The following is a 22,380-nucleotide window of genomic DNA, read 5'->3' on the forward strand; positions in this document are numbered from 1 at the left end:
GGGGGGTGCTGGGGGAAGCATTAGGTCAGGTATCCAGTGATAACAAGAATGAGGATCCCATAGGCTGTCCCTAGTGCAGAGAATTCAGTGTGGACACTTTTAAGGGGACTGTGCATGGCTGCGTAGGAGGGTAAGCTGGCCAAAAAGTGATCTCGCTGTGGAATCAGCTGCAGCCCAATTCAGCCTGGAAACGTCAGTGTGGCTCCCATCCCTTAGATTTTCCATTGGAAATTAGTATTGCCTACTTCCCTCCGCACCCCCCCCCCCCGATTCACATATGTTCTGTAGTTTATCAAAAGACTAACAATAACATGAATTCCTCATTATACATGCAGTAGATAGTTTCATTTTGTAAGGGCTCCGATTTTCCTCCTTTTATACGGTTGTTAAATTCAGGGCAAAACGCTTATACCAGAGCAGCTTGAAATCTCTGTTTATAGAAGTAACGCACATTTGAAATAATACTGTGATAAGGAAATGCTGCAGTCAATTTTGATTCAACACACCGTGTGCACAGAAAGCATCTTCCGCTTCCAAAATTCTCACAGCGTAAGAGAGCCAGAGACAAGAAAAATATTTCTGTAAATGCTTTTGGTCAACAGTCTAAAAGTCATGAAACAGTTTATCCACAATAGCCCCAAATTATTATGCAATAAAGCAAAGAACCATCACTTCAAAAACAATTCAGGTTTACAAATCTGTTCTCAAGATCCCTACTTCTTCCTGATCAACATGTTAAGCAAAGTTCAGCTTATTTCCACACTCAGTTTCTGGTGAAAAATCATATTAAGAGTTGTATGATTTTTACACCTTTGTATTTTAACTCAATGCCGTCGCTTCCATCATGTTAAACATGGAGTACTCAAAACATCAAAACAGCCCATTAATTTTCAAAATAATTTCTCCACAGAGGGGTAGCATCCAAATTTATAAATTTGTGATAAGGAGAAAAGAAAAAAGAAAGAAAGAAAAGCCCGAAACACAAGTCACAGACCAGAAAAAATAAAACGAACTTACTCTTGAGAAATCTGAACCAAGGAATCCAGAATCACACTTTATCCACTGACGTCCTTGTTTAGAAGAAAACAGTTCACATGTTCCCCCCACCCCGGTCTCTACCACCTCTCTGCAATTTGCTTTAACTGTTTGACTTCTGTGAAAAGTTCCTGCGAAGACAGCCTTCAGAAGTTCTGACCTCAGTCCCGCAGGTCCTGCCAAACCTCACATTCACATGATCTCTCTTGGACTGCTGGGGTGTTTTCACTTCTTTTCAGCCAGTTCCTGCAGAGCAGGGAGTAACATTTACACTCTGTTTCCTGGACGTATCGTATTATGAAGAGCAATCTAATCAAGGAGGTCCGATATTTCTAAGCTTTCGTCTGGTATGGCCAAGATAACTGTGGGCTAATATCAAAATCTAAAGCAGTGCCTTTGAAGGGAAAGTCAACCGTTTAATCAGAGAAAAGCTCCTCTCTACACGGCTCTATGCTGCCTGATTGACATCATCACTTGGATAATCAGGGTTTTCATTTCTCTGTGCCTCATTTTTATTCGGTTCAGAATATTTCTAGTCTCCCTGACGACTTACTCTTTGACCTGTGAATCATCTCAAAGTGTGTTGTTTAATTTCCAAATGCCTGGAGATGTTCCTATTATCTTTTGGTTACTGATTTCTGGTTTCATTCTTTTTTTGTTTCTAAATTTTTTTTAAATGTTTATTTTTGAGAGAGAGAGAGATAGAGAGAGAGAGCAGGAGTGGGGAGGGGCAGAGAGAGAGAGGGAGACATAGAATCCGAAGCAGGCTCCAGGCTCTGAGCTGTCAGCACAGAGCCCGACGCGGGGCTCGAACTGACAACCTGTGAGGTCATGACTTGAACTGAAGTCAAGACGCATAACCGACTGAGCCACGCAGGCACCCTGATTTCCAGTTTAATTCTACAGCAGTCAGAAAATTTACTGTGTATGTCAAATTTGTTAGGACTTGTTTTATGACCCAGGATATGATTTATCTTGGTGCATATTCCTTATGCACTTGAAGAGAGGTGCGTTCTACTGTTGAGTGGGGTATTGCATAAATATCTATGAGATCTAGTAGGTCGATGGTGTTTTTCGGTTTTTCTATATTTTTGTTGGTTTTCTGTTTACTAGGTCTGTTGATTACTGAGAGAGGAGTATTGAAGATTTTAACAACAATCATGGACTCTTCTGTTTTTCCTTTCGGGTCTAACTAGTCTTGTGTCATGCACTTTGAAGCTGTCGTTTGGTGCCTACGTAGTTAGGACTGGTATGTCTTCCTTGCAAATTGGCTTTTTATCATTATGTAATAACGCCCATCTTCATTCCTGGTGACTTTCCGTGTTCTCAAGTCTACCTTGCCTGCTTTTAATAGGACCATTCCCACTTCCTTTTGATTAGTGTTTCCATGGTATATTTTTCTCATTTTTTAATTTTCAATTATCTATATCATTATATTTGAAGTGACCTTCTTTTAGACAGCTCAAGTGAGGTCCTTTTTGTTCATTTGTTTGTTTAATTCCAACCTGATAATATATGTCTTTTAATGGGTGTCTTTAGAGCAGTTACATTTCATCTGACTACTACTATTTTAGGATTCAGGTCTCCCGTTTTGTTATTTGTTTTCTCTGACTTTCCTCCTTCTGTTTCCCATTTCCTGCCTTCTTTTGTCTTCTCTGAACATTTTTAGTTTTCCAATTTACCCACTGCGATGGCAAACTACATATATTTGTATACTTATTTCAGTGATTGCCCTAGGGATTATAAAAGACACATTTAGGGGCGCCTGGGTGGCTTGGTTGGTTAAGCATCCGACTTCGGCTCAGGTCATGATCTCACGGTCCGTGAGTTCGAGCCCCGCGTCGGGCTCTGTGCTGACGGCTCAGAGCCTGGAGCCTGTTTCAGATTCTGTGTCTCCCTCTCTCTCTGCCCCTCCCCTGTTCATTCTCTGTCTCTCTCTGTCTCAAAAATAAATAAATGTTAAAAAAAAATTTAAAAAAAAAAGACACATTTAACTTTACACAGTCTACTTAGAAGAAGCAATATTTTACCACTTTAAGTAGAATATAGAAGTCTTACCATCACATAGGGGCAAAACAGGTAGGCAGCCAACAGGGTGTTGCTTAATAGCTAAAACCGGGAGTCAAGAATGGAGAGTAAGAGGCTAAGGGCAGTCACTATCACCCCAGTAAAAAGTTCTTATCACTTGTGTAGTTCCCGGCTCTGAGCTAATCTTAAGGTCCAGAATCTATTGTCTGAAGAAGCAGTCAGAAGAATCCCCAAACATCTTGACAAGTATATACACTGATGATTTCCCCTGGGCCTTACTCAAAGGGACCTACAGCCATTTACTTGGATGACTGTGCACTGGAGAAAGAAAAATCCTCAGACATTTCAAGAGCTATTGGGCATAAGACCTAAATGGATATTGATACCTAGAAAACCAAAATGTCACTATGGCCCCATTGTTAGAATGGGTGCATGAAAGTAAGGTAATCCATGGAGTTGTGGTTAAAACCCAGCTTTATGGGGTCCCACTGAGTCTATGAACACAAACACACCCAGTGGCCAGTTCTCTAACACCAGGTATAGCATCAGAACTAATATACTTGGTATTTGGAATAATCCCCATGTTGGGTCCTTGGCCTATGGGTAAGAAGTCTCATAATGGGGTAGAGAAAGTGGATACTTCTGACAATTCCTTCAACCCCACTCCCAGCCAAGACGCTGAATCAAGAACAATACTGTATCTTGAGGAGGGGGAAAGTAGAGACCATTAATGACATAAAGGATACAAAGAGGGCTTCTGGGTGGCTCAGTCGTTAAGCATCTGCTCAGGTCATGATCTCACGGTTTGTGAGTTCAAGTTCCACGAGACTTGCTTCCAGTGCGTCCCGCTTCTCTCTCTCTCTCTGTCCCTCTCTCTCTTCCTCTCTCTCTTTCTCTGACTTTGTCTCACTTGTCCCCCCCCCCAAAAAAAAAGAATACAAAGAGAGTGTATCTATCTTCATTTAATTTGCCAGTCTCATCCCTCCAGAAACCAGATGGGTCCTGAACAACAACCAGATTGTTGTAAACTCAAACAGGTAGTGACAGCTGCTCTGTCAGACATGGTATCTGTTTCTAGGACAGGTCCATGACATTCAGCTGGTGACTAACCAGATGCCTTGTTTTCTATTCTGATTAGAAAAGAGTTCACACTCAGGTGAATTACACAATAATATTCCTTTATAGTTTTGCCTCAGGGCTATGTTAACTCTCTCACGTCTGTTATAGTCGTAAGAGACCTAGAGTGTCTCATGGAACATCATATTGATACATTGATAACTGACCTATCAGGACGAGAGATGACATGGGTAAGACACACATGCTCCAGAGAGTAGGGGACAAATCCCGTGGAGGATAAGGAACCCATCACCCATGACCCATCACTTGAAGGCTTGATGGCTCCAGTGATCAGGGGCGCTCTACATATCTCCTCCAAAGTAAAAGACAATTTGACATATCTTATATCCCCTACCGATAGAAGACCAGCACCTAGTATGTCTCTTTGGATTCTGGAGGCAACACATTCAACACCTAGTAATACTTCTCTGGTCCATACACTGCCTGACAGGGAAGGATGCCATCTTTGAGTGAGGCCTGGAGTAGGAATGGACTTTCCAGCAGGCACGTAGTGTCCTGCAAATCGTTGCCATTCTGTCACGTGATCTACAGGCCCTATGGTAGGAGAGGGGTCAAGGGCGGGAAAGTTCTGTTAAAATGAGAAAGTTCCATTGTGTGGGCTTCCGGTCCTTGGGGAATACATCAGAGACTTACCAGTCTGTGACCTCTTTACCAATGAAGATTTTAGGAGTCAATGGAAATCATTTTGCTCAGTCAACTTCACACATTGTATGAACGTGCATTCTGCTTCTGTAGATAATTTGCATAAAGAGCTTTATGGGTTTATAAAAGCTCCCACCTGCAGCTTCCCATTTGACTTCCATACAACCTAGCGTGTAAACAGGACTAAGAGGCCCCTAGGCTCAGTAAGGTTACGGGATTTACTCTCAACCACGCATCTCCGGAGAAGCCAATGCAGTCTCAGATGACCTGGGATTCCAAATTCCAACCTCTTTCCCAAATGACACAAAGGCATATTAGATGCTTAATCTTCTGCATTAGCAAATAGATCACTGAGGGTTGTACTCAAAACTGATCACCGTTCATTTTATTTTATTTTTGCTTTTATCGTAAACCAAAAGGGCGTCCAGGAAATAACCAGAATTGGTGTTTAGTTTTTATATTTGGCACAGAGTATAACAATCAGGCCAAGATCCAACATTGGCCTAAATGAGAGCTGCGATGCTTTTACAGTCCAGTCCCTGCGCATTTCCCAGTTTAACATGTTATGAAAGATAACTATCTGTTATCTGTCTGTTAGCTCTCTTTCTCTCTCTCCCCACCCATCCATGTCTATCCATCTTGGCTATGCCCCGGAAATCTTCTCAATGTCATCACTGACTTTACTTCTGGACTTGCCCTTCTTCTGCCAAGAAGACTCATTCCAGCATTTCCATGTAAAATTCGAACATGAGTTCCACGATAGTTTATACCAAGTAATTGGTATGACTGTTAAACATTAAGGCATAATCTTAAAGCTACGAAAACAACTCTCCTAGAAAATGGCAGAGACTTAAACAAAACCATAGGGTACATGGGCTTTACGGGTTTTCCTACGGGAGCTTCCCCTTCACCGAGCAATCAACTTCCTCATCAAAATTAGCCAAGTCCTGCTATGTGGAGAGCTCTGTCCCTGCTGTCCTCGTCCAGGTTGAATTTCTAACTCCAAAAGGGTAGAATTATTGTACGTCTTGGTACATTCTGATATCCAGAAGGTCTGAAAAATCGACCAAGTACAAGTAACAAAGTCAAGGTACAAGATAAAGTAATAAACATTCACGGACTGAGTTTGTCCCAGGGTTGAAATGTAGAATGCGTTTGCTTACGTTTGAGAAAACAATAAGTGCTTACCCACTGCACATCAAGGGAAGGAAATACTGCTTAGGGAGCTCCTTCCCTGTACATGACCCAGTGTTTTTAACACATTCAGCACAGCAGCAGGAAACAGTAGGAAGCAGGAGGAAGGGACATTTGGAAAAGTTTACATCAGAAGATCATACAGCTGGATATCTGTGGTTTTCTAGGGAACAGATACCCTTCTCTTTCGAGAAACCACTGCCTTAAGTTGGGTTAAACACCCTTGTTGTTGACCAAAATATTGGCTCGGTAGGGCAGTGAGAACCCAAAGTGGAGCCCAACAGACCCCAAATACACCACCAACAGTGGTGGGCCAGTCCTAGCCACAGTGCCAGTCGGAGAGTGACCAATGACCACGTCACTGAGAAAGTCGAGGTGCTCAGCTTAATTAAAGAATGAAGACAAGATGTGTCACTGTGACCCCAGCTGCTGTCAACAGGAGTCATCAGAGTCTCCCAGGACCAGGAAACCTGAACATTTTCCTTGGAATAGGTGACAAGCAAGGATTCCACTGAACAACGAGAAGGAAAACAGCACAAAGAGGAAGTTGTGAACAGCAAAGCTCGTGAGCTCGAGGAGCAAGAAAAACAAAAAAGCAGAAGACTGAGCTGGAGGGATTGATGCAGGATGTCCAGATGTAAAGTGCGACCAACCAAAGGAGAATGTGTTATTCACGCTTAGATGAATGGCCTGTTTCTTAATCCATAGTGTAAACCAATAAAATAATATTGGGAACAAAGGGATGTATCTTATATTTTGTCCTTAATGTGTGTGTGTCTATGCTCTAAAAAAGATAATCTCCTCCGACAAAAATACATACAGGTATGTAATTGGGTTTTGTCTTATCTTGGACCAAAAAAAATACGCAAAACAATGAAAAATCAAATTCAAAAACAAAAAGCACAAAGCAAGAGACAAAGCCATCCCAACAACAACGTACACACGGATGAACAGAATACCTCACCTCCTTGATTCACGCTCTTGAATTTCAATTTAAGTTGTGTTTTTTTTTTTTTTAAATGTTTATCTGTTTTTGAGAGAGGGAGAGAGACGGAGACAGAGAGACAGGGTGTGAGAGGGGGAGGGGCAGGGACAGAGGGAGACACAGAATCTGAAGCAGGCTCCAGGCTCTGAGCTGTCAACACAGCCCTGACGCAGGGCTCGAACTCACGAACCCCGAGACCATGACCTGAGCCGAAGTCGGACACCCAACCAACTGAGCCACCCAGGCACCCCTCAATTTGAGGTTTTAACATTTGCCATATGATGGCCAAATCCAATAGATCATATACATGGATTATTTTAATGCTTGAAATTCTCTGCTTCCCAAAGTCTAATTTCAACATTCCATTACTTATTTTTTTTTTTAATGTTTATTTATGTTTGAGAGAGAGGGAGAGAAAGAGAGAGAGGATGGGTGGGGGAGGGGCAGAGAGAGAAGGAGACAGATAATCTAAAGCAGGCTCTGAGCTCCTTCGGCTGTCAGTTCCTTCTGGATCTGCTTTCGCTGCACAAGGTCACCTTCTACCTTGGGGCCACTTGCATCCAGTGGCGACTGAGTGAGGCTAGGATACAAAGCCCAACTGTCCCAACCTGATATGGACAACCCTGGATGGCAGAACTCGTCTAGAGCTCTCCACCAGGTTACCTGAGGCTTTCTCGCTCTTACATCACCACTCCCACCCTCTTTCTTCTAAGAGATATTCGTCTCTTATTATCTTGCCCTCAAAATTCCAATGTCGTGCACCAGAGAGTCTAACATTTAAGAGCAGAAACGGTCCCAGAAAAGAAATGCACCGGTCGAAACGAAGGCACTAGCAAGGACATATCTATGAGGCATTTGAGACTATGGTGTCTCAGCAAGTAAATACAAGAATGACGATATCGGATGGCTATCGCTCAACACCGTTAACCCACCAGAGCTGGGGCCCAGCAATACACAACTGGAAACCAGGCCTGGAAGCCCCAAGGACACTTCAATTACACACAAGAGCCCACGCCTGTAATAAAGGTCTCCCTGTTCTCACACATGCAGATAAGTTTCTTCACGTGTAAAGTTAGCCAATGATGGTATGACGTCTACGGACAATTTCAGGTCTGTATACAATGACTATAATCTAGTACTGGCTAAAATGCACTCTTAACCATTAGGTGAGGAGTTTGTATTTAATCGGGCTACCAAAGGGGGCGCCTGGGTGGCTCCGTCGGTAAAGTGTCCAACTTCGGCTCAGGTCACGACCCCGTGGCGGGCTCTGTGTTGACAGCTTGGAGCCTGGAGCCTGCTTCTGATTCTGGGTCCCTCTCTCGCTCTGCCCCTCCCCTGCTCGGGCTCTCTCTCTCTCTCTCTCTCAAGAATAAATAAAACATTTTTAAAAAGTTAAAAAAAAAAATCAGGCTACTAAACTCAGGTGCATTATCTCACAGTAAACACCTGATAACTTTTCAATAATTCTTTTTCTGGCTAAACTATTGAAAGGAGAGCCTTCTGCAGCTGTTCATGGAGTATTTCCAGCTGACCACATGACTCCTCCACGTTTTCCATTCTTTACTACAATTAAATTTTCAGAGATCACACAAATAGCATATGCCACTATTCGTTTGTTTTGATTCCTTCCTTTCTCATGCGTGAATGATTTACAGGTGATCGAGCCACTCAGTTCTGAGTCCTGTGCCCTTTTGCAAATACTCATGGGCTCACGAACTTCAAGCAGAAGTTTGCTGGACCCATCCGATTTTAGACAGGAAGCAGGAGACTGTGTCGGAGAACTGTTTCTACTACAACTCTGCAAAAAAGGCAGGTTAATTTCTTATCCGAAACCATGCAACCATTGCAAAACAAAAATGAAAAGTACATAATGTCAGCCCTAGAATAGCCACTAAAAATAAACAGATAAATATAACTAATACAACAAGTGTGCAGAGAAAGTGGAATACTAAAGGTATAAAATCAGTAAAAAAAAAAAAAAAAGTAGGAGTAGTAACAAATGGACATAGTGACTGATGTGGAAAACAAAGACAGAAGGAAATGGCAGAAAATCAAATTTCCTGGGGCGCCTGGGTGGCTCAGTCAGTTAAGCATCTGACTTTGGCTCAGGTCACGATCTTGTGGCTCAGGGGTTCGAGCACTGTGTTGTGGGCTCTGTGCTGACTGACAGGTCAGGGCCCGGGGCCTTCTTCGGATTCTGTGTGTCCCCCTCTCTTTGCCCCTCCCCTGCTCATGCTCCGTCTCTCTCATTCTCTCTCAAAAATAAATAAACATTAAAACCTTCAAAAATAAAAACAAAAGAAAATTAAATTTCCTTATAACCTGCAGCCCATTGACAAATACTTGGGGCAGGCCGAGTATAACTTTTCTCTAGGAACTCCCTACTGTCTTAATATTAATGCTTTGCTGGAGGGAAAAACAACCTTGGCTTGACAACAGCTGGGCCTCCAGGATCCTGGGAGTCTTCTTTAGCACGTGAAACTCTTTTTGGAAACTTCCCCTTACCTTTATCGACCCCAACTCCCAAGTATATAATCAGTAACTTCTCACAATTCCCCAGGCAGCTCTTTCGGGCCACGGGTCCTGTCCCCATGCTTTACTAAAGCCATCTTTTTGCACCCAAGACGTCTCAAGAATTCTTTCTTGGCCTTCGGCTCCAGATTCCCATCATCACCCCAAAACCACATCAGTGAGTAGATAGGAAATACAAAATCATGGTAGCTTGAATTCAACCAATGTCAATAATGACACCAAATACAAATTATGAAAACATTCCAATTGTAAGAGAGTTTTCCGGACTTAATTTGAAAAGTCTGCCATAAATACATGCGATCCGCACACTTTAAAGACCCAAAGATGAAAACTCAAACATTGGGAAAGAAACACCTTGGGAAGACTCATCACGGAAAACTGGTGTGGCTCTACTAACTTCAAGACAAGAATTATTGCTGGTGAGGGAGGGGTCTTTCCTAATCATGCAGAGGTCAATTCATTAAAAGACATGAAAAACTAAGTGTATACAGACCTAAGAGCAGAGCTTGAAAACTCATGAATGAAAAAAAAAAAAAAAAAACAGGACTACTAGCAGCCATATTTATTTAATTAAAAAATGAGTGGAAAGAGAAAAAAAGAAGAAAAGAAAAAAAACAGAACAGAAAAGGCCAACAAACAAGCCCACAGATTTCAACAGCTGTAGCTCAGTAGCTGATAAAATCATTAGATAAAAAGTAACTATATAGGAAATTTGAATACAACCAAGCTTCTTAAACTGACTCTTATTGAGCACTCCAGGCAAAAAAAAAAAAAAAAAGAACAGATTTAAAAAAAAGATTTTTTTTTTTATCGTTTTATTCATTTTTAAGAGAGAGAGACTGAGAGCGAGCAGAGGTGGGGCAGAGAAAGAGGGAGACACAGAATCCAAAGCAGGTTCCAGGCTCTGAGCTATCAGCACAGAGCCTGATGTGGGGTTCAAACCCACGAACTATGAGATCATGACCTAAGCTGAAGTCGGATGCTTAACTGACTGAGCCACCCAGGTGCCCCCAGAACACTTAAAAAAAAAAATAAATGCACATCGACTATTCATCATAGTAGATACATATTAAACACAAAACAAATCTCAATAAGCTTAATAAATTAAAAATATCTTACAAGTGCACTTTGACCAAAAGGGAATTAAATTGAAAATAATAATAACAATATACCTGGAAAATCCCCAAATAATTGGAAATTAAACAACATACTTATAATAATGCATTTTTCAAAGAATATATTAAAAAGAAAAATATTTTGAAGAGATAAAAATGAAACGCAATGTATCAAAATTTGTGAGAAGCAGCTAAAACAGTACTTAGAGGACAATTTATAGTTTTTGTGACTAGAATAAAATAGGAAAATAATAAAGAAATTCAATGAAACTAGAATTTGTAGTCTTTGCGAAGACTGGTAACATCGCTGAGCTCTAGCTAACCTAACCATTAATAAACACACAAACACGCAAATTGTCACTAGCAGGAATGAAAGATTGGCAAAAATACACCAGGTGATTAGTAATAAGAAATCCTATGTAGGTGGGCACCTGGGTGGCTCAGTCGGTTGAGTGTCTGACTTTGACCCAGGTCGTGATCCTGTGCTTTGTGGGCTCCAGTCCAGCATAGGGCTCTGTGCTGACAGCTCAGAGCCTGGATGGAGCCTGCTTCAGGTTCTATGTCTCCCTCTCTCTCTACCACTCCCCCACTCTATCTCCCCCAAATAAACATTAAAAAAGTTATTAAGAAATCCTATGTAGGAATACTGATATCAAGCAAAATACAACTCAAGGAAAAAAACTGAACATGACAATTAATTTGTAATAATTATGATTTTTAAAAAATATTTATTTTTGGGAGAGCGCCAGAAGGTGAGGGGCAGAGAGAGAGAGGGACATAGGATCGGAAGTGGGCAATGGGCTGACAGGCTGACAGCAGTGAGCCCGATGTGGGGCTCGAACTCACGGAACAGTGGGATCATGACCTGAGTTTAAGTCGGACGCTTAACTGACTGAGCCACTTGGATGCCCCGTATAATAATTATGATATTTATTCACCAAAAACCCAGCAACCAATTTTATAAAATAAAAATTACAGAGATGCAAGGAGACAGAAACAGGGCATCACAATAGTAGAATACTTTAACACACCACCTTGAGCACAAGACAGAGGAAATGGACAAAACATAGGAAGGATCCAGATGATGGGAACACCATAATTAAAAAGGTACTATATATAGGGGCGCCTGGGTGGCTGAGTCGCTTGAGACTGGACTTTGGCTCAGGTCATGATCTCCTGGTTCGTGAATTGGAGCCCCGCATCGGGCTTACTGTTGCCAGTACAGAGCCCGCTTTGCTCCTCTGACCCTCTCTCTCAGCCCCTCCCCCACTCTCTCTCTCTCAAAAAGAAATACACATTCTATATTGATATATAGATATCAATGCATAAAACTATAGTCATTCCTATACAAAGTTCTATCTGTTTTAAAAATCACAATGAACAAGTTACTGCATGTACTATGTACCTACGTACGTATGTATGGCTGGGCCTGTGTTTGTGTATTTTGCATGTGTGAAAATATTCCTGCAACCTTTCCGTAAATCTGAATTAATGTCAAAATGTATCCTACGTCAATATAAGTAACTTTACACCCTGATTACAGAGAATACAGCTTCATGCACAGGAACCAGTCACGTACAGTGATCCTCTACTGGGTCACAAAAATCAGTCACCGAGTTCTCTATCAAAGAGAAATATTATATAAACAACGTTCTCAGAAAGCGATGTGATAAAACTAAGAAGTAGCAGCAGAATTTAAAAAGCATTCCACATGGAAACTGCCCGACCTTCTATTAAACATCTCTTGAGTGGAAAGGGAAATAAAAATTGAAGGTAAACATTTTTCAACGTTTTTTTAAATTTATTTTTGGGACAGAGAGAGACAGAGCATGAACGGGGGAGGGGCAGAGAGAGAGGGAGACACAGAATCGGAAACAGGCTCCAGGCTCCGAGCCATCAGCCCAGAGCCCGACGCGGGGCTCGAACTCCCGGACCGCGAGATCCTGACCTGGCTGAAGTCGGACGCTTAACCGACTGCGCCACCCAGGCGCCCCGAAGTTAAACATTTTATAAAATGAAATGATAACAAAACACTATGTATCAGAATCGGTGGCATATATTAGGTTTAAGAAGCAAAGGGACTTACTTATAAGGCTTGTGTCCCACACCTCCAGACGAGTAGATGTCTGCACCCAGGCCAGAATCTTAAATGTTTACCCAGAGTCCTTAACGGGGTTCGATCACGTAAACCCTCCAAATGGTCTCAGCAGCACGTTGCTCTCTCAAGGTTGTGACCTTCAAAATGGCTCCCGTGGTGGGCGTGGTGGATGGGGGCTACGTTCCAGGGACAGGGGAGGGGCGAGCAGCCTCTGACTGCTGCGGCCAACCCCGGGGTCTTCCTGATAGCCCCCTCCAACAAATATTCCTATCTGAAAAAAAAAAAAAAAAAAATACAAATTTAATGTCCAGCACAGAAAGTCAGAAAAAATAACAACAAAACAAACGAAAAAGAAAGCCAAATCAAAGAGCCAAAAAAACAAAAGTAAAAATTAATAAGTGCACAACAGGAAGACAGATCTCACTAATTAACTGAAACTTTTAAATAAATAAATATTTAAAAATATGTTGGGGCTCCTGGGTGGCTCAGTTGGTTGAGTGTCTGACTTCCGCTCAGGTCATGATCTCCCGGTTCATGGGTTCTACCCCTGCTTGGGGCTCTGGGCTGACAGCTCAGAGCCTGGAGCCTGACTCAGATTCTGTGTCTCCCTCTCTCTCTGCCCCTGCCCCACTCGCGCTCTGTCTCTCTCTCAAAAATAAAAACATTAAAACATTTTTTTTAAAGATGTGAACCACTAACTAACTTAATTATTTGGGGGGGGGCCTAAAAGAAAATATAGATTAAAATGAAATATTTTCTAAAATATAATAGTAATGCGGGCACATGTGTATATGTACATGTATGTGTTTGCACAAATGTAATGCAATTCTAAATAAGAAATGGTACCAAAAAAAATCAAAGTGTTACTAAAAAAGATATCAAAATGAAAAATTAGAAAACATTATTTCTTTAAAAAATTTTTTAATGTTTATTTATTTTTGAGAGACAGAGACAGAGCACAAGTGGGGGAGGGGCAGAGAGAGAGAGGGAGACACAGAATCTGAGGCAGGCTCCAGGCTCTGAACTCTCAGCAAAGAGCCTGATGCAGGGCTCAAACCCACAAACCGTGAGATCATGACCTGAGCTGAAGTTGAATGTTTAACTGACTGAGCCACCCAGGTGCCCCAACGTTATTTCTTAATGATAATGAAAATACAACATATCAGACTTGTGACTGTATCCACTTGTGACTATATCCTAAGTAATGATTAGGGGGCAATTTGTAGCTCTAACTGGATATATTAGAAAAGAAAAAGTTTGAAAATCAGTGATTGAAGCTTCAGTCTTAAGAAGCCAGAAATACAACAGTAAGTTTAACCCGACAGAGAAGTTTAGTTGCCCCAAAGAGAAAGACCGACAAAGTCAGCATTTGATTCTTGAAAAATAATAATAAAATTTTATAATCTACTAGGTCGACTAAGAAAATAAGAGACAAATTACTTATCAGGAATGAAAACGAAAGTTTCTTTATCAATCCTGCTAATATAGAAAAGAACAAGGGGGCGCCCAATGGCTCAGTTGGTTAAGCATCTGACTCTCGATTTTGGCTCAGGTCATGACTCACGGTTCGTGAGTTCGAGCCCCGAATGGGGCTCTGTACTGACAGTGTCCAGTCAGCTCGAGATTCTCTCTCTCCCTCTCTCTGCCCCTACCCATTTGCACTATCTGTCTCTCTCTCAAAACAAATAAACAAACTCCATTAAAAAGAAAAAAAGGAACAGGGGTGTTATAAACTACCATGCCTTAATAAATTTGAAAATTTGGATTAAATGAGAAATCCTTTAAAAAACACACACACGCACACTTACCCAAAGTAACGCAAGAAGATATTTTCAAAATTGAATCGTTCTTTCACAATGTAAGGAGTTGAATGTATCCCCACAAACCTTTCCCTGGAGGAGAAGAGAGACACATCCAGGTCTCGATGGAAAATTTTTCTAAGAAGTTAACTACTGACACTTGGCCAAGAGAACACTAGAAGGGCCAGCTAGTAATTTACAATGTGCCGCTTAAAGTGTGAAACGCCCTTGCCAGTACCTGGGGCCACCTTGTTTTCATTGTATAGCGATGCTGGGTTGATAGTTTACCTCTAATTTAACCAGTTACACAGCCTGGTTTGGATAAATCACCAGCGGGGGGGTACACATGCGGCTATATACTTTTACCTGGGCTTTCCTGGAACGAGTATTCCTTGCACGTTATCTTGGTGGCTGATAATTCAAATACAAACAGTTACCTGTGTGATTGAAAAAGTACGATGGGGATCTACTTCTGGAATTTTCTTAGGCCCCCGATACTTTCCCTGCCCCTCCTTTATTTTCTCCTGCTGTACCTTACAGAAATACACACCCCAAAGGGTCTTGTGAGTCCTTTCAATTATCTGCCTCCATACAATTTATGGAATTAGCACTGTCGTAGAAGATTTTTTAAAGTCTCTCTGGCTCCACGGTTTTAATAATGGCCGTGGCTCTGTTTGGGAGAGAGACAAATACAAAAGTTTGCAGAAGAAAGACCTGTTGAGGAACTACCATTGCCAGCTGGGTTTTGTAACCATCCCTGGGGATTGTCGCTAAAGCACCGTAGCCATGGACAAAAGGAAAAGTTTATCTGGGGTTTTGGTGTTGGTATATCTCTATGAATTACAAGTACATTACAAAAGAAATTCTGGCTGAGGTCAGCCAAGAAAATGGTACCCTGGCTGCTTTGGGTTCATTCACCAAAAATGAAAGTAACTAAGAAATAGTGTGGGCCACCAGAATTGCTGAGTTACGGCTGGCGATTCAGTCTGTAAGAAAGGGACATAACATCGTAAGGAGTTTGGGGGAAATCTGTTTTGATGGCTTGGGTCCCTGTCCCATCAATGATCACCAAAAAGATTATATAGGTAGCAGGCGGTTGGAGGACAATCAAGACTACCCAAACATGGGGAGATGTGGTCAAAGAGTTAGGATGTTTTGTGAATGATCTTAAGGAACTCCCTCTTTTTATTTATTTGTTTATTTATTTACATTTATTTATTTAGAGAAAGAGAGCATGAACACTGAAGAGGCAGAGACAGAGGGAGGGAGACAGAATCCCAAGCAGGCTCTGTGCCATCAGCACAGAGCCCGATGCAGAGCTCAGTCCCCCGAAGTGTGAGATCATGACCTGAGCTGAAACCAAGAGTCAGATGCTTAACCAACTGAGCCACCCAGGGGCCCCAAGGAACTCCTTGGACCCCTTGGATTTTACACATGAATGTCAAAGATACACCCAAGTGGAAGGGAAGGTTAGGGTCTCAATCAGACCCTCAGGTTGCAGCAGCTTTTGCAGAGATTTGTATAAAGGGACAGACTCCCCATCCCCAGCTTATTAGCCAGGGTAAATGTGGGGTTGTATAACGCATAACGAAAAAAGAATTGTACAACGCCAGTCATACATAGGAAGTGGAAGACTCCCTCTGAGGCCGTCGACCGTGTAGAAGCTTAATTAAAAATGACTTGAAAGTGGAAGAAATGAATAGAGTAATTGCTAACATTTTAGCGGAAAACTAAAGAGAGTAGATGATCCAGATGTTCCACCAACCTGTAGAGCTGCAACTGAACCGGTGAAGGTTCCTCTTTATGCTGCTATCAGGGACTTTTTAAATATTTGATGAGCACTCAAAGGAGGAATCTACAGTTCCTGCAAAGCTAGAGTCACCTGATATGGTGGGAGACAAAGGAGAGAATTATGATCCGGACTGATGGGAGGGCCAGGGTCTCTTGGCCCAACTCCTGAAGATAGCTTGGCGTCATGAGCAGTGAGGTATAAACGATCTTGCTGGAAACTTTTTCCCAGACTTCCCTGATGTCACATTTCTTGCACACATCTTGGTGGATCTTCAGGCAAAGAAGCATATTCCATGTGATTGAGAAAGAAGCCTAGGGCACTATTTCCAGAGCCCAATGCTTGCCTATGCTTTTCTCTGATCTAGCATATCCTTTACCTTTAAAAGCTTATGTGAGGAGTCTGAGCGTCCCTTCCGACATCTGACCTGGTGTGATCCACCCAAGTTTCCGACGTGTTTTAGGAGGCCAGCACTATTTGCATACCAAAGTTGGACAAGGGCATGTCAAGAAATGAAAATGATAGAGCAACATGCCTCATAAGCATGGATGCAAAGTCCTAACCAAATGTTACCAAATCAAATCCAGGTAACCATGGCTTAATTGGCCATGAACTGGTCCGAGAAGGCAAGGCTGGCTAGCATTCCAAAATCCAACCATTTAATTAATCATCATAACCACTAATGATGAATGATTATTTCACTAGAAGAAAAAAATCATTTCGTAACGTTACCTACGCATTCATAATAAAAACTATCTGCGGATTAAGAAAAGAAGGGAATCTTTCAATACGATGAAGGATTAAAAAAAAAACCACACAGCTAATATCGCTCTTCATGGTGAAATAGAGAATGCTTTACCTCTGTGAGTGGGAAAAAGAAGGATGTCCACAATCAATATAGGTATTCAGCATTGTTGTCTTAGCAGTTCACAAATGGAGAAAAATGACTTAGAAGTCATAATTTTTAGAAAGGAAAAGTTAAAACTTATTCAGAGGAATATTTTCATAACCTTGGGAAAAACAAAGTATTTTTCAAGCAGGACCATCTAGGGGTGCCTGGGTGGCCCAGTCAGTTGAGCGTCCGACTCTGGCTCAGGTCATGATCTCACAGTTTGTGAGTCGAGCCCCGCGTTGGGCTTACTGCTGTCAGCACAGAGCCCACTTCGGATCCTCTGTCTCCCCCCCCCCCCGCCCCTCCCCTTCTTGCGCTGTCTCTCAAAAATAAAACATTAAAAAAAATAAAGCAGGACTATCCACGAATGAAATTCCATTTGTGAAAAGGAAGAGTGAGAAACTAAAAATAACAAAATAAGAGAACACACCCATTGTGTACTTCCACTGTAGATCTATCCATCTATTCAGCAAAGGACTCATATTAATAATATATGTGAAATACCACAAGTCAATAAACGAAACGCATACAATTTGATTTTTTTAATGGGTAAAAGATCTCAATAGGTATTCAAGCAAAAGAACTTCCAAATGGCCAATACGTATGAAAAGATGTTTAACGTCATTAGTCGTCTGGAAACGTAAATTAAAATCATGTACACACACCAGAATGCCTGTTATTAAACCGAGAACAATGTGGGCGGCTCAGAATTCTCACATACTATTGATATGACTGTAAATTTGTACGACCACTTTTCATAACTGTTTGATAGTATCTGCTACGGGTAGGTAAGTGTCTACTCTAAGACCAGCACTTGGGAGCGTAGGCATAGATACACAGAAATGAGTGCTAACGTCCATTGAAAGACCTATAAAAGGATGTTCACAGCAGGTTTATTCATAATAGCCTGAATGGGTACATAAATTATGGTGTATTTATACAGTGGAATACCACACGACAACAAATAAAAGTGACCCATTGCCATGCCGATTTCACAGATAATGTTGAGTTAAAAAAAAAAAGGAAAAATATGATGTGCAGAGACACAACACAGAGGCTGTGACCCTGGGGCGGGCTCAGCCATGTGCCTCTGTTCACATGGTCACTGCCATTGCCCAGCCCTTGCTCGGCCTCTCCACTACAGGAAGAACTATGCTGTGCTTCTCGGAGAACTTATAACATTATAATTATAATATTGCAGCTTTATCACTCTAAAACATTTTCAGTAAGTTAAAACAGCATAATTCTTTTTTAGAAACAGAGGGTATTTGAGGCTTTCGGGCTGTTCCAGCAGAAGCTTGCACTTGGCGGAGGGCTGAAGTTCCTCCTCAAAATCATCCAGTTCCTGTTCTTTGGAGAGGTCCAAGAAAACCTCTTCTGGAAACGAATAGATAGAAGGAGGCCACACGGCCTTCAGTAGCTCTGGACTGAGTGCAGTGTCTATGCACAGATGGTACTTTTATATTCACGGCTGATATAAAACCACAGATCCTGGGGCACGTGGGTGGCTCAGTCAGTTGAGCGTTCAACTTGGGCTCAGGTCATGATCTCGAGGTTCATGAGTTTGAGCCTCGTGTTGGGCTCGCTGCTCTCAGACAGTCAGTGCAGAGCTCGCCTCGGATCCTCTGACCCTCTCTTTCTGCCCCTCCCCTGCGTGCACGCTCCCCAAAATAAAACTAAACGCTTAAAAATTAATAAGTAAATAAATAAAATCACGGAGACCGACCCACCTGCTCCAGGGTGGGCTGCGAGAGGCCGTACTCCTCCAGGCTGAAGCTCCGTTGAACTGCGGAAGGGTGGGCACGCTTTAGGAGTTCGTATATTTTAAATCTGGATGGTTGACTACATCACCTTAGGACGCAAACAGAAAATACGGGCAAATCTTAAATGAGGTGAGGCGACTGGCCCCATCTTTCAAAGTTTACTGTTTTTAATGTTTGTTTTTTTTTTAAAGTTTGTTTATTTTGAGAGAGACAGAGAGGGTGCAGGTGGGGGAGAGAGAGAGAGGGAGAGAGAGAATCCCAAGCAGGCTCCACACCGTCAGTGCAGGGCCCCACGCGGGGCTTGAACCCACGGACCCGTGAGATAGTGCCCTGAGCCGAAATCAAGAGCATGCTGATTTGCTTAGCCAATGGAGCCACCCACATACCCCGGTAGTGAGCACATCTTCTAGCTAACAGACACACGTCTGCTTAGGTCTGGGGGGTGGAAGGCACTTGTGTTACGCTTGCGTGGTGCCCACTTTTTGAGATCTCTAAGGGGGGAAACAGCGCCAAGGTTTCTGTCCCCGCACGTGAGCCAGTGCTTAGCAGAGCTGACTCGGCAGCCAGAAGGAAGGAAGGGAGGAAATGACAAGGGAAAAGGGAAGCATCGGAAGATTGCAGAGAGGGTGGCTCAGCCGGTTGAGCCTCTGACTTTGGCTCAGGTCATGATCTCGCGGTTGGTGAGTTCGAGCCCCGAGTCGGGCTTTGTGCAGAGCCTGCTTCGGATTCTGTGTCTCCCTGCCTCTGCTCCTCCCCCTCCCCCACTCACACTCTATTTTTCTCAAAAACAAACATTAAAAATAAATACATAAATAAATAAGTTTATAAAAGACCGCTATGGCTATCGAAGGAACAGATAGATGCCTCTTGGGCTTTTTTTTTTTTTTTTTTTTTTCCCAAAAGCCATTACAACTTGCCCCTAATCGAGTTGAAAATATCCTTGGAGTTTAACAAAATTGACAGGCAAGTGCAGGTACGGTCCCTCTAGGAGCCCAGCAGATTGGAAATGTGCCGCCACATGTCCCAGGCCAAGAGTGGTCTCAGCGTCAATCTGGGGAGCGCTGTGAATGACCACATGGCCCAGAAAGTCGGGGTGCTCAGTCTGGAGAAGACAATGGTGTCACAGCGACCACAGATACTGTCCCCAGAGGTGAGAAGAGTTTCTCTCTTCCCACCGGATGGGATGCTGCCCAGTAAAGCCAATTACATCTCCAAATTTACCCTTGCATTTTGTTTTTTAACAAGGGGAAAATATGTTGTCTCTGTCCTGTGGTCTCTGTCCCTCTGGCAACCCTGAGCTTTCTGATGGTTTGGCCTCATTGCCTTTTTTTCTTTTTATGTTTATTTATTTTGAGAGAGAGAGAGAGAGAGAGGGAGGGAGGGAGAGGGAGAGGGAGAAAGAGTGGGGGAGGGGCAGAGAGAGAGGGAGACACAGAATTCGAAGCAGGCTCCAGGCCCTGAGCCATCAGCACAGAGCCCGACGCCGGGCTCGAACTCACAAGCCGTGAGATCATGACCTGAGCCAAAGTCAGACGCTCAACCGACTGAGCCACCCAGGTGCCTGAGTGGCAACATTGTTTTAGAGTGTCATATCTTATAAACTTATCCTGGGTGTTGTTAGATTATATATTACTTATCTCATCCATCTACCTGTCCTGCACTTGGTTTGTGTCTCCAGTTAACATTCTAATGGATGTACTTTTACTGGCTCTGTTATGTCCTAATAACCCTAAAAGCTCACCTGGAAAAAATATGTTAATGATAATGGAAAGATTAGAAGTCTCAATATGTGGCAAGAGCTATGTTACGTGCTTTATATACAGTATCTCATTTAGTTCTCAAGCTGAGAGGTATAATTATGATATCCTCTCTCTCTCTCCCTTTCTCTCTTTATTCTTTCTTTCTTTCTCTCTCTCTCTTTCTCTTTCTTTCTTTCTTTCTTTCCTAATAACCCTAAAGGCTCTCCTGGAAAAAATATATTGATAATTTAAAGATTACAAGTCTCAGTATGTGGCAAATGCTGTTACATGCTTTATATATACTATCTCATATAGTTGTCAAGCTGAGAGGTAAGATTCCGATCCTTCCTTCTTTTCTCTCTCTCTCTCTCTCTCTCCTTCTTTCTTTCCTTATTTACTACTTATTTTAAGTAGACTTCATGCCCAGCATGGAGCCCAATGCGGGGCTCAACCTCACAATCCCAAGATCAAGAGTCAGATGCTTAACAAACTAAGTCACCCAGGCGCCCGTATGATCCCTTCTTTACAGATTCGGGGACAGAAGCTCTCAGGGTTAGGATTACTTTCCCAAGTTTGCACACTTGGGGAATGACAGCCACATTTGCAAAGCCAGCTTTGTTGAACGGGAGGAAGGCAGAAGTCAGCAAAATAGGCTCTTTCTTCTTGTAACGGTTGGTCAACATCTCAGCACGTACTCGCAAGGCCTCAAGGCAATTTCCTCGTGAACAGTGCTAAGAAGAAAACCACAGGCCCCACATAGTGCCCCTTAGGGCATGTACAGAAAACCAGGCTTTTTCTCTTAATTAATTTTTTAATTTAAATCCGAGTTAATGTATAGCGTAATCACGATTTCAGGAATAGAATTCAGCGATTCATCACTTACTCGCAACACCCAGTGTTCAGCCCAACAAGTGCCCTCCCGAATGCCCATCCCCCATTTAACTCATCCCTCCCCCCCACCCCCTCCCCACCTCCCCTCCAGCAACCCTCATTTTGTTCTCTGTATTTAAGAGTCTCTGATGGTTTGTCTCCCAGTAAACCAGACTTAATCCCTAACCTACCTGCAGTTTCAACTTCCCCGGAATGTAACCTTTAAGCAGTCAACGTAGAATTTCTTGGTCAGGGCTTGGAAGTTTACTGACAGGCCCCTTCCCCTCTCCTTAAGAGGGCAGCCTCTCCTAAGCAAGGCATTCCTTGCTACTAAATTCCTTTGTTTTTTTCTTCCTTCCTTCCTTCCTTCTTTTCTTTCTTTTCTTGATGTCCCCTCTCTGCCTTTGAAAGCTTTCTTTTAGCTCAGCAGAAGGCTCCTTCCCCCCCCCCCCACTTGTTCAATGATTCCAATTCACAAATTGTTTAATAAGGCCAATTAGACTTTCACATTTACCCACTGAATTTAGTTTTTTAACGGCAGTACTGACCATTAGGGAGTCAATTGCGTTAGTGAAGTCGAAAGGCTGTGGTTTCCATGGTTTCTTTTAAAAGAAAGCTTGTGGTTTTGGTGTCCAGGGTAACTAGGTCCCTAGTGGAGGACACAATGTTCCCTGGAAAAGAAACAGTTGGTGACAGGCTTGCACATTACATGAGAGATCGCAGTAGCTTCTGAGAGCGTGGAGCTCTTTGTTCAAGGACCTT

At 42.6% G+C, this 22,380-nt stretch overlaps 1 long non-coding RNA gene across 3 annotated transcripts; it reads right to left on the reverse strand.

Moving 5' to 3' along the window:
- Positions 1-672: 672 nt before the first annotated feature.
- LOC121015341 (uncharacterized) lies at positions 673-22,159 on the reverse strand. Of its 3 annotated transcripts, none has more exons than XR_005783774.1 (6): positions 21,810-22,159; positions 18,977-19,097; positions 16,331-16,447; positions 14,575-14,658; positions 12,755-13,037; positions 673-1,281 (listed from the first exon to the last, which is right to left on the reverse strand). It is a non-coding gene; the product is annotated as an uncharacterized LOC121015341 (long non-coding RNA). The 3 variants fall into 3 exon arrangements; XR_005783773.1 differs by lacking the exon at positions 14,575-14,658 and having other exon boundaries at positions 1,017-1,028; positions 1,123-1,281; XR_005783772.1 differs by lacking the exon at positions 14,575-14,658 and having other exon boundaries at positions 21,810-22,158.
- Positions 22,160-22,380: the final 221 nt, after the last annotated feature.

Source organism: Herpailurus yagouaroundi, unplaced genomic scaffold (genome assembly GCF_014898765.1).
Source record: "Herpailurus yagouaroundi ecotype Mexico unplaced genomic scaffold, PumYag 206, whole genome shotgun sequence".
NCBI classification, from domain to species: domain Eukaryota; kingdom Metazoa; phylum Chordata; class Mammalia; order Carnivora; family Felidae; genus Herpailurus; species Herpailurus yagouaroundi.